Raw genomic sequence first — 16,374 nt, forward strand, 5'->3', positions numbered from 1 at the left:
TCAACATTTTCAAAGCACAAATGGTATACATAATATCATGCAAATTGGTATTTTTAAAAATTAAATTTTTATTTTATTTTCAGATGAAAATCTCTTTTCTCTTTCTCCCACTTTCCACTGCCATTAAGAAAACATGAAAAACAAAATCCGTTACAAGCATTTAGATGCAAGCAAAACAAATTCTTGCATTACCCACATTCAAAAAATTGTCTCAATTTGCTCTCTGAGTCCATCACTTCTATGTTAAGAGGTGGGCAGCATGCTTCATCATGAAACCTCTGGAATTGTAGTTGGTCACTGTGTTGATCAGAGTGCACAAGTCTCAAAATTGTACAAATGGGTATTTTAAAATAACACTGTTTGGATGCTATTTCAATATTTCAGTCTTTATTCACTCAGACAGCCAGAACTTGAAAGTATTGTTTGTTTTTGCTTTTTGTTGTTGGCCACTGGACACAGACTGACTTAGGAATGTTGACAAGCACCCAGTTGCTGTTTTTTTTAATTGTGTGGTCTAGATCATATTTTAATTTCAATAGTACTAGCAATGTAGTCAACTTTCTTTTTAAATTTTATTTACTATTTTATTTTTCCCCAATTAAATATAAAAACAATTTTTAACATTTTTAAAATTTTGCATTCCAAATTCCAGTCAACTTTCTTATAGAAGCTCTTACTGATGCTCAGAATGTTGCCTTACTATGATGGTATTGTTAATATCTCTTGGCTTGGTCTTTGCCTATCAAAACCTAGCTGGAACCTTGAACCCTAAGTTCTCTCTTCCAGGAGCTGGAAGAAAAAAACTTCCCAGGAATCATAGAACTAGGTTCTTGTTCTATCCCTGAGATATCAAGAGCTATCTCTTGCCATGTTTGTGAGAGTAGTGTTGATTGGCTTGCCTCATTTGATACCATACCTTCAATATATCCCCTGAAGATACTGGGGTGGAGTAATAGCAAAATATCAGCCCTGTAAGGATGCCAGGGAATCATCCTATTTTTCTTGGTATTAATTATTCACATATGTTAGTTTTAATGCATTTTAAAGATCTTGTGTTGTAAAGATGGGTCAGGATGCCTACAGATAGTATCCTGAAGTTAAGAAGATATATTGGATCAGATATTCTTAATTTTCTTTTGTATCACAGACAGTCTGGTGAAGCCTATGGACTTCTAAAATTTTTTTTAGAAATTCATAAAATAAAATATGTAGGATTTCAAAGAAAACCAACTATATTGAAATAAAGATGAATTTTTTTCCTATGCCAGTTTATGGATCTCCTCTAATCATTCTGTGGTCCCCAGGTTACAAACTATATATAGACTAGATGATGAATAATGTTCACACGGAGTAACCCAGTGGACATAAACAGCCGTGAGCTTAACAGGAAATTCAGTCCTCTCTAACCCTCAGGAAAAGGAACTTGGAGAATGGTTTTGAGAAAGGCTTTGATATTGTAAAAGAAAGAATATTCATTCCTTTCCCAAGAGTAAGTGAAAACATGCAACATGTGGGAACAATAAAAAGGCAGACAACATGTGGATGAAAGATGGGATGAGACAATGACCTTCAATATAACCACATGAATGTCAGGACACAGAGTGTGAGCATCACATAGAAAAAGAGACAAGAAGCCTGAGTTTTTCTAAAAGTTAATTCTAATCCCAACATATATAGTCACTTTGTGAAATAAAAGCAAGCTCACAGCTTGACATTTGACACTACTTACTAATCATACTTTCCTCAATATTGTTCATCTCCTGGTTTCTATGACAGCTCATAGTTAGGCACAAAGTAAGGGAAAGCTAACTAAGGGTTAGAGCTAGCCTAAAGGGAAATGAGCTATATGGGGAAGTTGGAGATTTTCCATCACAGAAGATCTATCAAATGTTCATTTGTCAGGGATGTTGTAGAAGAGATTTCTGTTCAAGTATGAGTTGCAAAAGATAAATGAGCTAAAAAAGATAACTCTGAGATTCTATAATCCTCTTCTATCCTTATTTTCTCCTTCTTTCTCTGACTACTCTTCTCTTTCACATTCCTTGGGTCCTCTTTCTCCTCCTTAAGGGTAGACATTCCTCAAGGTTCTGTCTGTAAATCTCTTTGGTTCTCTCTCCATACTTCCTTCTTTGTGATGTAACCCATTCTCAAGGCTTTACTCAGTACAAAAGTCCATATTTCTACTCCTAACCTGTCACTTGAGTTCTAGTCCTGAATTTCTAAATGCTGTTTGGAGTTTCCCACCATTTCCTACCAACACCTCAAAGTCAAAGTCAATCCCAAAACTATACTCTATACTCTACCTTCTTGCCAAAACTTGTACCTCCTCCTCCTAAGTTCCTTTTATTTTTTTGAAGGTGCCACAATTCTTCTAGTTGCTTAGGTGAAAAATCTGTTATTCCTAACTCTTGACTTCTCTCTCTCTCTCTCTCTCTCTCTCTCTCTCTCTCTCTCTCTCTCTCTCTCTCTCTCCCACAGCCAATCTGCTAAGTTCTATTATTGCTACCTCTAGAGTTTTTTTGAAACATATTTTTCCTCATCCCCATCCCTTCTCATCACTTCTTGCCTTGACTTTTGCAATAAGCTTCCCAACTGGTTTCCCTACCCACTTCACCTCCACTCTCTACTTTAACTAATTCATCCTTTATGCTTTTGCCAAAGTAATCTTTCCTAAGTATACATAGATCTGTTGACACAAGTGTGATCAAAAACATTAAGTTGTCCTCCCCCATTATCTACTATAAATACAAAAAACCCTTATCATGGCATTTGAAAGCCTTGAACAGTCTGATTCCTCTACTCTCTTTAAATTTTATTTCATACGACCCTCTTTCATTCAACCTTTGCTTATAGCATCACAGAACCTTGGAGTTGGCTTTTTTTTTTTTTGGCAATCAGTGTTATGACTTGCCCAGCGTCACACATCTAGTAAGTGTCAAGTGTCTGGTCTGAGGCCGAATTTGAACTCAGGTCTTCTTGACTTCAGGGCCATAGTTCTATCCACTGAACCACCCTGAACCTTGGAGTTGGAAGCAACCTCACAGGTGATCCAGTACCATCCAATCCTAAACAAGGCTCCTCACCCTCTACAAAATGTTCAACAAATGGCTAGCTAGTCTGAGCCCAAGGACCTGAAGTAAGGAGGGAACCCACTCTTTCCTGAGGGAACCCATTTTTAAATAGCTCTAGTCATTATGAAGATTTCAATCCTAAATTTATCATCACAATTTTTCATCCACCCCCATTTTATTCAACTGAGTCTCAGACATCATGATCTACAGGTTCTACATCATGCCGGTGACCAGCCCCTGGATAATCTCCACCTTAGCAATTGTCAACCTTATTTTCCTAAAATACAGCACTCAGACTGAACACAATATTCCAGACTTGATCTGACCAAGGCAGAATACAGCAAGGACACTCATCTACTTAGTCTGGGACACCGCGCTTTTCTTAGCATGCAGACAACTTATACGCAGATCTAGTGAGTTCCAGGGTGATTCAATTATTCGCTTTTCCCAACTCCCTCCTTTTCTGTCCTACTCAGATCCATAACTAGGAATTCAGTAAATGAAGGTCAGATGGTATTATAGAGTCCAAGTTATAATCATTCCCATGAATAGTTGCTATAGAATGGTAATGGAACCTCATGGGAGTTAAGGAGTTTGAGGCCTTAGGACGTTCAAAGCGGGTTGGGTTTAGGGATGGAAAAGGAGACCATTACCCAGATTCCAAACTTATTGTGGTAGAAGGAAAGTGACCCAGAGTTATCCATGGATGACAGACAAGGATCCGGACAAGCTGGAGGGAACTTTAAAGAACCACAGATGGTTACTGAACGACGGTACTGGGAGAATCTAAAAGTAGTGGCAGGAAGGTAAAAGTATGTCAGTTCTTCTTCTCAGTCCTGTATATCAGAGAATATTAGAGAAGAAGCAGCCAGCTTTAGAGAGGCTGCCTAGGTAGTGTCTTTAGGAAAAAGATAGGTTTCAGTGAATACCAGAAGATAGAAGAGAAATAAATTAAAGAGATCTAGGATGAAGGGGAGTTAATGAATAATAAAGGAAGGTTTCAAAGAATACAATTAAAAGGGAAGGCAGAAGAAGTTAAGGACTGGGGGAGCCCGGAGTAAGTTTACTATGTAGAGACAAGGAGGGCAAAAGTTGGCTTTGGTACTGAATGCCCCTACTCCAGTGCTCATGAACACAACTGCCAATGATCTCGCACTGATTTCCTATGTCCTGTGTAGCATCCCGGAGGAAGCCGACTTGGGTCAGATGAAGGGGAAGTCATATGGAATAACCACAGAACAGTAGAAAAAACACACTTGGGGGGGATGGAGCCAAGATGGCAGAGTGAAAGCAGTGACTTGCTTGAGCTCTCCCCCAAACCCCTCCAAATACCTATAAAAAAATGGCTCTAAACAAATTCTAAAGCAACAGAACCCACAAAAAGATAGAGGGAAACAAATTTCCAGCCCAAGACAACCCGGATGATTGATCAGAAAGCTATATCGCACTGGGCTGCAGGAAACTTGGAGCAGGCCTCAGAGGACTGAATCACAGGCAGCTGTGGCAGTTTCTAGACTTCTCAACCCATGAATGCCAAAGATAACTTAGAAGGTCAGTGGGAAAAGTCTGTTTCTACGGTGCTGAGAGAGGAAAGCAGGGATGGCAGCTCCAGTTTCCCCAGGGGGCAGCTGCCTCTTGAGCTTCTGGCCCACAGACTGAGCTGGAATCAAGTGGCTGATCAGAGAGGAATTGCAAGGATTTCTTTTCCAGGGCTGAGGCAGGATTCTCTTGTTTTGCCTGTGCTTGGATCTGGGTCACAGTTCTGGGCAGAAGTCCTGGGGTGATGAGGAATGCTGGCATTGTAGTGGCTGTCAAGAGGAAACCCTCTTCACAGTTCTGGTACAGAAAGGAGTACATGTGGACACTAAAAGACCAGAGTACAGGCCAGGAAAGGAGTAGACACTTGCCCCTTGTCATACCACCCTGGAAGAACTGAAAATTTACAGGTCCCTACAAGCATCTCTGAAAACAGCTGTACAAACCCCCGAAGCTTGGGACAGTACATTCTCCACATTGGAAGCAGATTCCTACCTTAACAAAGAGTTTAAAACTCAAGTAATTGGCCGGGATTATGAGCAAGCAGCGCAAAAAGAGTCAGAACATATTATCTTACTTTGGTGACAAAGAAGATCAAAATATACAACCAGAAGAAGACAACGAAGTCAAAGCTCCTACATCCAAAGCCTCCAAGAAAAATATGAATCAGTCCCAGGCCTTGGAAGGGCTCAAAAGGGATTTTGAGTAGCAAGTAAGGGAAGTAGAGGAAAAACTGGGAAGAGAAATGAGAGTGATATAAGAAAATCATGAAAAACAAGTCAACAGTTTGCTAAAGGAGATCCAAAAAAATACTGAAGAAAATAACACCTTTAAAAATAGCCTAATCCAAACGGCAAAAGAGGTTCAAAAAGCCAATGAGGAGAAGAATGCCCTAAAAAGAAAAATTGGCCAAATGGAAAAGGAAGTCCAAAAGATTACTGAAGAAAATACTTCCTTAAAAATCAGAATAGAGCAATTGGAAGCTAGTGACTTTATGAGAAATCAAGATATTGCAAAAACAAAACCAAATGAATGAAAAAATAGAAGAGAATGTGAAACATCTCGTTGGAAAAACAACTGACCTGGAAAATAGATGCAGGAAAGAGAACTTAAAAATTACTGGACTATCTGAAAGCCATAATCAAAAAAACTTCCTAGACATTATCTTTCAAGAAATTATCAAGGAAAACTGCCCTGATATTTTAGAACCAGAGGGCAAAATAGAAATTGAAACAATCCACCAATCTCTTCCTGAAAGAGATCCCCAAAGGAAAACTCCTAGGAATATTGGAGCCAAATTCCAGAGTTCCCAGGTCAAGGAGAAAATATTACAAGCTGCCAGAAAGAAACAATTCGAGTACTGTGGAAACGCAATCAGGATAACACAAGATTTAGCAGCTTCTACATTAAAGGACTGTAGGCCATGAATATAATTATTCCGGAGGGCAAAGGAGATAGGATTACAACCAAGAATCACCTACCCAGCAAAACTGAATATAATCCTTCAGGGGGAAAAATCGTTATTCAGTGAAATAGAGGACTTTCAAGCATTCTTGAAGAAAAGAACAGAGCTGAATAGAAGATTTGACTTTCAAATACAGGACTCAAGTGGAACATGAAGAGGTAAACAGGAAAGAGAAATCATAAGAGACTTATTAAGGTTGAACTGTTTACATTCCTGCATGGAAAGATGATATTTATAGCTCATGAAACCTTTGTCAGTATTAGGGTAGTTGGAGGGAAAAAATTATGTGTATGTATGTATATATAGCTAGATAGATAGATAGATAAATAGATATAGATATACACAGATAGATAGATAGATGGCACAGGGTGAGTTGAATAAAATTAAGGGATGAGAGGATTATACTAGGAGAAGAAGAAAGGGAGAGGTAGAATGGGGTAAATTATCTCACAAAAAAAAAAGAAAAAAAAGAAAAGGCTCTTACAGTGGAGGGGAAATGGGGGAAGGTGAGAGGGAATGAGTGAACCTTATTCTCATAGGATTTGGCTTATGCAGGGAATAGCATACACATTCAATTGGGTATGGAAATCTGTCTTGCCCTGCAGGAAAGTGGAGGGACAGGGGGACAGGACAGGGGGGATGATGGAGAGGAGGGCAGATTGGGGGGGATATTTCTGGGGAGGGATGGGGTCAAGGGAAAGAGTGGAGTGAATGGGAGGGCTGGATAGGATTAAGGGAGGTAGAGTTAGTTTTTCACAACATGTCTGATGTAGAGGTGTTTTGCCTGACTGCACATGTACGGCCTGTGTTGAATTGCTTGCCTTTTCGGTGGGGGGGGGGGGGAAGGAGGAGGAGACAGAATTTGAAACCTGGAGTTTTGGAAGCATATGTTTAAAAAAAATGTTTTCACATGCAAGTGGGAAATAAGAAATACATGAAGTGGGGTACAGAAGTCTATCCTGCCCTGCAGGAGGGTAGAAGGGGAAGGGGATGGGGGGGAGATAGAGGAGAGGGCAGACTGGGAGAGGGGATATTCAGAATGCATGCCATCTTGGGGCAGAGGGAGGGGTGAGATGGGGTGAAAATTTGGAACTCAAAATCTTGTGGAAGTAAATGTTGAAAACTAAAAAGAAATAAATTTATATTAACAAAAAAAAAAGAAAAGAAAAGAAAACACTTTGGGGATGGGAAAAGCTCATCCCTCCCCACCAGATGCCAATACCTAAAGCAAAGCTCTATTTGTCCCATGGTAGCTCCATATTTGCTGCCTGCTCTATGTATTTTGCATATGCTATATGGTGCAATGGATAGAGTGCTGGGCCAGGAGTCAGGATGACCTGAATTCAAATCTGGCCTCAGACACTTGCTAGATCAGTGTGACCCTGGGCAATTCATTTAACTCTGCCTCTGTTTCCTCATCTTATAAAATGAGTTTGAGAAGGAAATTGCAAATCTCTCCAGTATTTGCCAAGAAAACCCCAGAAGGGGTCACAAAGAGTTGGACATGAAACAACTCAACAACAACAAATCCGCCTTTCTTGGGATGGCTTTCTCTCTATCTTGACTTTGAAATCATCCTTTTCCTGTTTAGGCGTCATATCGTGAAGTCTTTCCTGATCCTTCAGAAAAAAAGAGATGATCATGTGGTTTTAGTTGTTTGGGATTCTAATCTGATTAATTTTCTTGTTTGTTTTTACTAATGTTGAACTATCCTTGCACCCCTGGTATAAATGTCACTTGATCATAATGAATGATTTCTTGAATAAATCACTATAATCTGTTTGATGTGATTTTATTTAAAATTTTTGAGCCAATGTTTATTAATAATATTGGCCTACAGTTTTATTTTTGTGTTTTATTTTTCCCTGGTTTAGGTATTAGGACTATATTTGTCTCATAAAAGTATTCTGGCAGTATTCTCTCTCAAGTTTTGAGAATAATTTGTGAAGTATGAGTACCAACTGTTCTTTAAAAAGTTTGATGGAATTCTCCGGTGAATTGATCAGGTCCAAGAGATTTTTTTTTCCTTGGGTAGTTTCTTTACAGCTAGATCTATTTCTTTTTCTGAAACTGTTTCATAAAGATCTCTATCTGGTCCTTTGATAGTTTGGGTATTTTCTATTTTTGAAACTATTCTTCATTTTCTTTTGTGTTCTCAGTTCTGTTAGCATATTGTTGTGCACATATTCTGATTATTCTTTTTATTTTTTCTGGTTTTGCTGTGATTTCACTTTGCTCTTTTGCTATTTTATTGATTTGTTTTTCTGCTCTCTTCTTTATAATTTGATTATCTTCCAAGGGTCTATCAACTTTATTAGTTTTTTTCAAAGAACCAGCTTTTAGGGTTTTTTTTTAAAATAAATTCTATGGGGTCTTTTGTTTCTAATTTCCCTGTTTTCTCTCTAATTTTTAATATCTTCTCTTTTGTGCTTATTTTAGATATGTTTATTTGATTTTCTAATGTTTTAAATGCATATTCAGTTCATTAGTCTTCTCTTTTCTATTTATTAAATATATGTTTATAGGAATATTATTTCCCATGGAGGACTGCTTTAGCTGCATCCCAGAAATTTTGGTATGCTGTTTCATCATTATAATGTGTTTGTTTTGCCTGATACATTGATGACAACACCTGCTTTTTTAAATTCACTTGATGCATAGTAAATTTTTTCTCCATTTTCTTAGTTTTATTTTGTGAATGCATTATTATTTAAATGTGTTTCTTGCAAGCAGAGTTTTGTTTTCTGGTCCAAACTGTTACTCTTTTTTTTTCATTTTATTGGATCGTTTAATCCATTTACATTTAAAATTATAAGAGTTAGGTTTATATTTTCTTCCATCTATATCTAAAATTGTTTTATTTTTCAGGTTATGAATTTTTCCCCTCTTCTACTATAAACATAGTATTATCTTCCTCTGGTTACCTTAATCTTTTTTTTTTTAAAGGAGGCACTATTCCTACCAGCTCTTCTCCCATTTTCTTGATCCCCTCTTCTTACTTTCTACCCCTTTCACTTTAGTGTTTTGTTTATTAGTTCCTCTCTGTTGCATTTATGTGATTATTTATTTCTCCCCCACCCCTCTATTTTCCTCTCCTCCTCTTCAGCTAGTCTTATTTATTAGTTTTTTTATTTCATTTTTTGTATTTCTTTCCAAAAAGGATTTCTTTCACTGTATTCATTATTGATCTCCTCTTTCTGTTTACTCTAGACCCTCATTCTCTGATTCATGACCCCCCTAATCAACTGATCTCTTTCTTTTCTCTATATTTTTCATGCAATCAAAGTTATCAAGATATCCATTCCAACCTTTGCTCTCTAGCCACTTTCTGCCACTGCCTTGTAAGGCTGTAAGGGAAACTGAGGATCATCCTCAGGCCCCTGTGTAACCATCTCATGACCTAACGGTATAACTGCCTCATGACCTGACATAAAGATAGATGGGAGTTACCATGCATGGCAGGTGACTATGGAAATGGAACATTAAATAACCAACAAGCTTTTACCTGGGAAAGCAATTCATCTCAAGGAACATTTTTCTTGAGAAAAGTGTATAACTGTTTAAGGAATTGATCACTCCTTGGAGACTTACACAACAAACAGGTATTTTGGGGCTCTGATCAAGCCCCAGCTTTTGTTAAAGATGTTTGCGTGCCTGGACCTGAGCTCACCAAGGATACATGCACAAAACAAAACATTAAGATTGTCTTTTCCTGGTTTGCATAGATATAAAAGGGGTCACTTGGAAAGGAGTTTTGGGAGACTTTGATGTCAGAGATAAGGACGCCGAATCTCTGTTGTGTTCAGAAGCGGACCGCTCCATTGGCCTGCCTGACCAGACCTCTTGGCCGTCCTCCAGTCTCCCCGGGCTATTAGGTATTTGAGCTCTCCTGGTCAGTGAGTGTGTATCCTTTCTTTTCTTATTCCCCCTTTCCTTTACTTTGATTATTACTTATTATATTGAATGTTTTCTTATCTTTATGTGTGTGTTTTGCCTTAATCTTTATTAATCATTGTAAAATAAATGTGATTATTTGTTACGTTTATACTGAGTACGTTTCATCATATCTTGAGATCCAAACCTAAAACGAATCTGCGCAGTAAGTAATCCTTTCGATTACAAAGGCTTACCCTATAGATTCCCCTTTTCCATTGTGCCTCACTCTCAGAACAGTGCTTGTTATTGCAGGTGTCACAGAGTGCACTGCCCGTAGTAGGGTACTTCCCCACTATCCCCACTGATCTATAACCTCTCTTGTTGACCTTTCCCCCCCCCAACACATTTCCCTATGTCCATGTTCTCTCACTCTTGCAGGTATTAGTTGCCCCCAGGAGTTCCAGTTGCTCATTTCCCAAGACAGACTTTTCAGTCACTAGATCCCTCAGGCCTCATCCAGTGCAAGGTTCTCATCTCGCTTTACCTGTAGGATCATTCATCAGTGAAACTCCTTCCCACCTCCAAAGTAAGGCTTTCTTCCTTTCTCCCCCTTTTTAATTCCTCTCCCCCTCCTCCTCACCTACTCCCCTGTAGGCTCTTCTTATTCTGAGATCACAGAGGTCACCTTCCCCTTATTACTATCTTTTGATTTGAATCCAGCACATGTCTCACTCCTCCCTATTTCCTGTTCCACTATCCCTTGATGGACCCTCCCATGTTGTAATGTAGTCCCAGAAAAGAAGCATTCACCTATAGGCAGGGTATAACTAGATTCTGTCCATAATGCCCCCTGTCCTCTTCATTGTCACCTCTACCAGATTTCCGCATTCACTTCTATTTGTGGGCATTTAGAAAGAAATATCTTACTGGTATTTCTCTTTATCATTCTGTTGTTGTTGCTGTCTGCATTTATTCACCCTTCCTGTATTTCTGTTGTTTAGAATGTTTGAGAAGCAAATAATCTCCTTAGTTCTTGTTTTCTTTCTAAAAAATGTTTCAAATTTTTTGTTATTGAACAATTCTCTTTTGTTATGTATGGTTAAGCTCAGATTTGCCGGAAAGGTCACCCTGGGCAGCGAGGTGAACTCCAGCGTTCTTTGGAACACATTATCCCATTCTCTCCACCTTTTTCTCCTGGGTTGTGGAATAGTCTTGCATTATTCCCATGTCCTTTCCTTTGTATTTGAAGGTCTTTTTTTTGATGACTTGCAGAATTTGTTGGTTTTGTTTTAATTGAATTGTTCAATTTAACCAATATGTATCTTGGAATTTGTAGCTTTTTCTTCCTTTAGAGGCGATCCGTGAATTATTTCAATTGGAATTTTTCCTGGGCAATTCTCTTCTATTATTTCCTGCATTATGGTGTTAAAGTGTTTTGCCTTGTCATATTCTTTTGGGAGACCTATGATTCTTAGGTTGTCTTTACACATCTTGTCTTTTAGAGCTATACATTTTGCTTACACAGTGAGCATATTTTCTTTTAATGTTCTTGTTTTTTGTTTCTCTTTTTCTAAGTTGTCTTTTGCTTTTGTGTATTTGCATTCTCAATCTATTTTTTTGTCTTTTATTTCTTTGGTGAAGCTCGTCATTGTACATTCAAGTTTTTCTATTCCATTCATTATTTTGTACTGTGCAAGACATACATTCTGTTCTCATAATTCTCATTTCTCTTTTAAACCACTCATAACAGGGTGTTGTAGTCCCACATTCTTCTCAAATTCAGCAAGATTCTCTTCTCATCAGGTTTTGGATCATTCTCCTCCATTTTGCAGAATTTATTCATAGATGTCTGAACTCATTTACTAGATCTAGAGACCATATTTTCTTCTGTTACTGTTTTTCCTGTTGATTTATCGATTTATGTTCAAGATCTTTGAGATTTTTTCTTCTGGGAATCTTTGGTGCTTTCAGTTGTTCCCCCACCCCTTTCTTATTTTTCTAATTGTTCACTTTTGACTCCCTCCCCTCTGAATGTGTTTCCTTTCGAACTGGATCTCAGAGCATCTCAGTCTCCTCCCACACTGGGCAATTCATGGTTCACCAGCCTAGATCTGTGCCCCAACTGACTCTGGGTGGTCAGAACTGATCCTTGCTAAATGCTGTGTTCTTCCCTCAGGCTTGATGGAGTGCTGCATAGCTCCCCACATGGACTGTGTCCTGTGTTGTATCCTATCCCACTCTCTCTTTTTCCTTAGTTCTCTGGTTCAATACCAGAAGTTCAGATCTTGTTTGCATCAACAGTTCAGAGCCTGCTTTTCCTGACACTGGCAGAAGCTGCTTTTCCCACATCAGTGCTGGGGCTTCTAGATTTCAACCCCACTCCCCCACCCCACCTACCCACACACACAGGCTTTTGCTCTTGAGGTATGTAGCCAAGCTGGCAGTTGAAACTTGAGGAAACTTCTACAGCCTAGAGCCAGGGCTCTATGGCACTAGAAAGAAAGAGGGTAGACTGGAGTACAGGCATTGTTTTGATGTAAATCTGTCACATTTTTAAGTCTATTAGTGCAGCCTTCATGTTGGTAGTGCAGGAGGTGAGAGAGGGATGCTGAACGAGCTCATGGTCAGAAAATATCAGTTACTGGGTTTTGTTTTGTTTTTTCAACCTTCTTTTGAATTCTAGGTATCCTAGACCATGGAAACAACTGAAATGGCTTTATATTTGGAGCATAATTTCTGTTTTGATGATGTATGAGAGTTTATGGACGTTAAAGAAAATGTCTAGTCTTTCATCTTGCTGCTCATGTGACCCAGAAGTCTTCCTGGTGTGCATATATAGATATAGACATAGACATAGATATAGATATAGATAGATAGATATATAGATATAGACATAGATATAGATAGATAGATAGATAGATAGATAGATAGATAGATAGATAGATAGATATAGATATAGATAGATAAATAGATATAGATAGATAGATATAACATGTGTGTGTATGTGTGTGTATCCAATTTGGTTCAACAAATCTTTATGAAGAACCAACTGAGAGCGACTTACTGTGATTGGTGTTTGGGAAAGGGGTTGATGGTATAAAGATTATCACTTTCAAGGAGTTTACAATCTCCTAGGAAGCCCGAGACTGGTTCAGAAATAACAATAACAGGAACAACTAGGTGGCACAGTGCATAGAGCTCTGGCCTTGGAGACAGGAGGACCTGAGTTCAAATCCAGTCTTAGACCAGACACTTGACATTTACTAGCTGTGTGACCCTAGGCAAGTCACTTAACCCCAACTGCCTCACTAAAAAAAAAAATAATAATAATAACAATAACAATAACTCAAATACCAATGCAGAATGAGATAAGCGCCATTGGAAAGGCTCTATAGCATTTCAAGAGGACCAGAGATTATGTAGGAAATTATCAGCATTTAGTGTAACTCTGACTCCAATTCACATACACAAAAAATTCACTACAGTGATAGATAGACAAAAGTATACAGTGGGTAGATTCTAAATTCATTCTCTGTTCTTATTAGCAACACTAAGACAACTCAGTGGTAACACTGACTGAATGAGAGACTAAGCTTTCCCAAAATTAAAGTGCTGAGCCTGAGTTAGTAATTATGTGTGATGACTTTTAATTGCTTTGTTTTTGCAAATCACAATATGCGTGGTTTTACTTTGTTCATGAGATATGTTCCTAAAAGGCATTTTTAAAGTATAGCAAATTATAATTTCCTATTGGTTTCCATGGTAATTTTAGAGCAGGAAATATTGGGTCCCAACAGATTTCAATATTGTGATGGACCTGTGATCCCCTCAATTTGAGTGCCCTCCTCAACAATGCAGATCATGGCTCCTTCATTCTGTGGTATCCATGTTCACAACTTTGTGTAAATTCTTTGTAGAGAATTCTACCAACACCCTGAAGTCCTTCCTCTGCAGTGATGAAGGTTATCAACTCATTATAATTTGTAGTATTAGAAAGGTGCCTGAGCACTGAGGGGTTAAACAGCTTTCCCATGTATTATATATCTGACATATGGAAGGAGCAGATCTTGAACATAAGGTTTTTTTTTTAACTCTAAGATCAGTTCTCTATCTACTCCACAATGCTAACCTTCAAAAAGTGGACATTATTTCTGCATTTGTTTGGGAGGATGGGGTAAAGAAAGTAAAGATTTATCACATTTTTATTAATGGTGCTTTCCCACATGAATACAGCAAAAGGTATCTTCTATAAAAAATAATGTACAGTATATGCTTTTGACATATATGCAATCTTTTTTATTTGTCCAAATTTCAGGAATCCAGAAACTATATTCTTCTGTGCCTGTAAAAAATATGTGCTTAGTTATATAATTATAATGACTGAGAGAAATGATGAATCCTTAGAAGAGATCAGAAAATTCATCTCTCTTGCTCTTCTTTGTAAAGGTAGGGGATTATAGATAAGGAACATTGTATAAATTATCAGATTCAATTGCTAGATTAGTTGATTTTGTTCCACTGATCTTTTTCTTTATTTTTTAATTATTTGTTACAAGGAATGAGGTAATGGATTGGGGGAAGGAGAGGGATATATTCAGAATATTCAGATATATTCAGAAATAAAGTTGATATAAAAACAAAAGGTCTCAATAAATCTTTTAATAAAAAAATGTGTTTAAATTTGTTTATTCTTTATGATGTCCAATTTCCAAGTGAAAAATTAAATATGCAGTCAAGCATCGAGATGCTTGGTATCATTGTAGACCTGGGTGAATGATTAAGATTTTTGCTTCTTATCTAGATTTTTGGCTTTGTGTAGACCTAGCCTTTATGGGCCTTTACATAACTGTATACATTAACATCTTTTTCCTTAAAATCTAAGTTTTAATAGCAAAAAGACCTATACTTTTGTCTAGTATAGCACTAGATGTAATTAGGGTACTTTGCAATCAAATCAAAAAGCATTTCTACAGAGATGATGGTAGTATAAAAAAAAGTACTAACTTACAGTTAACAAAAGCCTCTATTTAAATCTCATCTTAGGTACACACTGGTGTCATTGATTTGGAGGTGGAAGGGGCATCCTTTTATATGCAATTGTTTATATGCATTGTTTAAAGAGGTTAATATGGATGCAAAAAATTGATTAAGAACTTCTTATCTATAATTTCACCAAGCAGAACAAACTCCTTAATTCTTTATATACAATGGGGAAACTGAGGGCCCAGGAAAGTTGAGTGACTTATCTAAGGTCACACAGGGCAGAGCCAGAATTTGAACTCAGATCCTCTGACTCCAAATCCATCACTCCTACTATACCTTGCCATCTGCTTTCCATTACTTAAATGACCTTGAATAAGTGACTTAGCTTCTTAGATTCTCAGTCTCCTCATTAGTGAAATAGGAATAATAATATTTGCAACATCTCATAGCAACTTCAAAGCGATACAGCACTATGAGCTATTATTTTTTACTAAATCAAATGTAGTTAGTGTTGTGAGAGATGCGAAGATGTTTAAATTGCCATCTTTTTTTTTTTTTTTAATCAAGGAACTTATGTGATGGTATTTGAAGAAGGCAATGTTGATGAGACATCAAAGACCTATGGGAAGTGGAATGAGAGAGTTGCTGCTTTCTGCTATAAGGTAGGACACACAGCAAAGAACCTTTTAGACTGTCTAGAAAGAACAAAATATCAATTTTCACTTTCTATGAGGCAAAAGAGAATATAGCTACATTTCAGCAAGAGAAATTCAGATTTGAGATTAAGAAATTCCTGACTACAATTTTGTGAAAGCCTGGAATAAATTATCAAGGGATACTTGCAGACACTCATTTTCTATGTATCTTTAGAAAACAGGATAGCCAGCTAGCTACCTGTGATAGATTAGATAGCCCTGCTTTAAAAATGGTGATGGTGGTAAGGAGATGGGGGAAAAGGGCAATGGCCTAGACATTATTTACTTTTTAAAAACTTTAATTTTTTAATTATTTATTTATAACATTCTTTTCTATCAAAATCTCAAGTTCGAAGTTCCAGCTTTCTTCCGTCCACCCCTCCCTTGCCCACTGAGAAGACAAGCAATATGATATCAATTATACATGAGAAGTCATGAAAAACATATTTCCATATTAGCTGGGTTTTTTTTAGAAAAAGCAAGAAAAATAAAGTGAGAAAATTATACTTCAATTTGCACTCAGAATTCAGCAGCTCTCTCTCTGGGGGCGTATAGCAATTTTTCATCATGAGTCCTTCGGAATTCTCTTGGATCACTGTATTGATGAGAGTACCCAAGTCTTTCACAGTTGATCAACCAAGATAATCTTTAAAGTACTATATAGTACTATCACTGAAATATTACTAGTACCATTGTGTATGTCATGTTGGTTACAATAACTCATATGCACACACATATAATACTTTGC

General features: G+C 37.5%; 1 protein-coding gene across 2 annotated transcripts in view; it reads left to right on the forward strand.

The window, feature by feature from the left end:
- The first annotated feature begins 5,958 nt into the window (after window positions 1-5,958).
- The window catches only part of GCG (glucagon), a 32,764-nt gene continuing 22,348 nt past the window's right edge, over window positions 5,959-16,374 (forward strand). For both annotated transcript variants that reach the window (XM_021004849.2, XM_021004855.2), the window contains exons 1-4: window positions 5,959-6,230; window positions 9,798-9,947; window positions 14,264-14,394; window positions 15,499-15,593. The gene's annotated coding sequence lies outside the window, so the exon portion shown is untranslated. The remainder of the gene's footprint in view (window positions 6,231-9,797; window positions 9,948-14,263; window positions 14,395-15,498; window positions 15,594-16,374) is intronic.

This window comes from Phascolarctos cinereus, unplaced genomic scaffold (assembly GCF_003287225.1).
Source record: "Phascolarctos cinereus isolate Bilbo 61053 unplaced genomic scaffold, phaCin_HiC Scaffold_726;HRSCAF=1367, whole genome shotgun sequence".
Lineage (NCBI taxonomy): Eukaryota > Metazoa > Chordata > Mammalia > Diprotodontia > Phascolarctidae > Phascolarctos > Phascolarctos cinereus.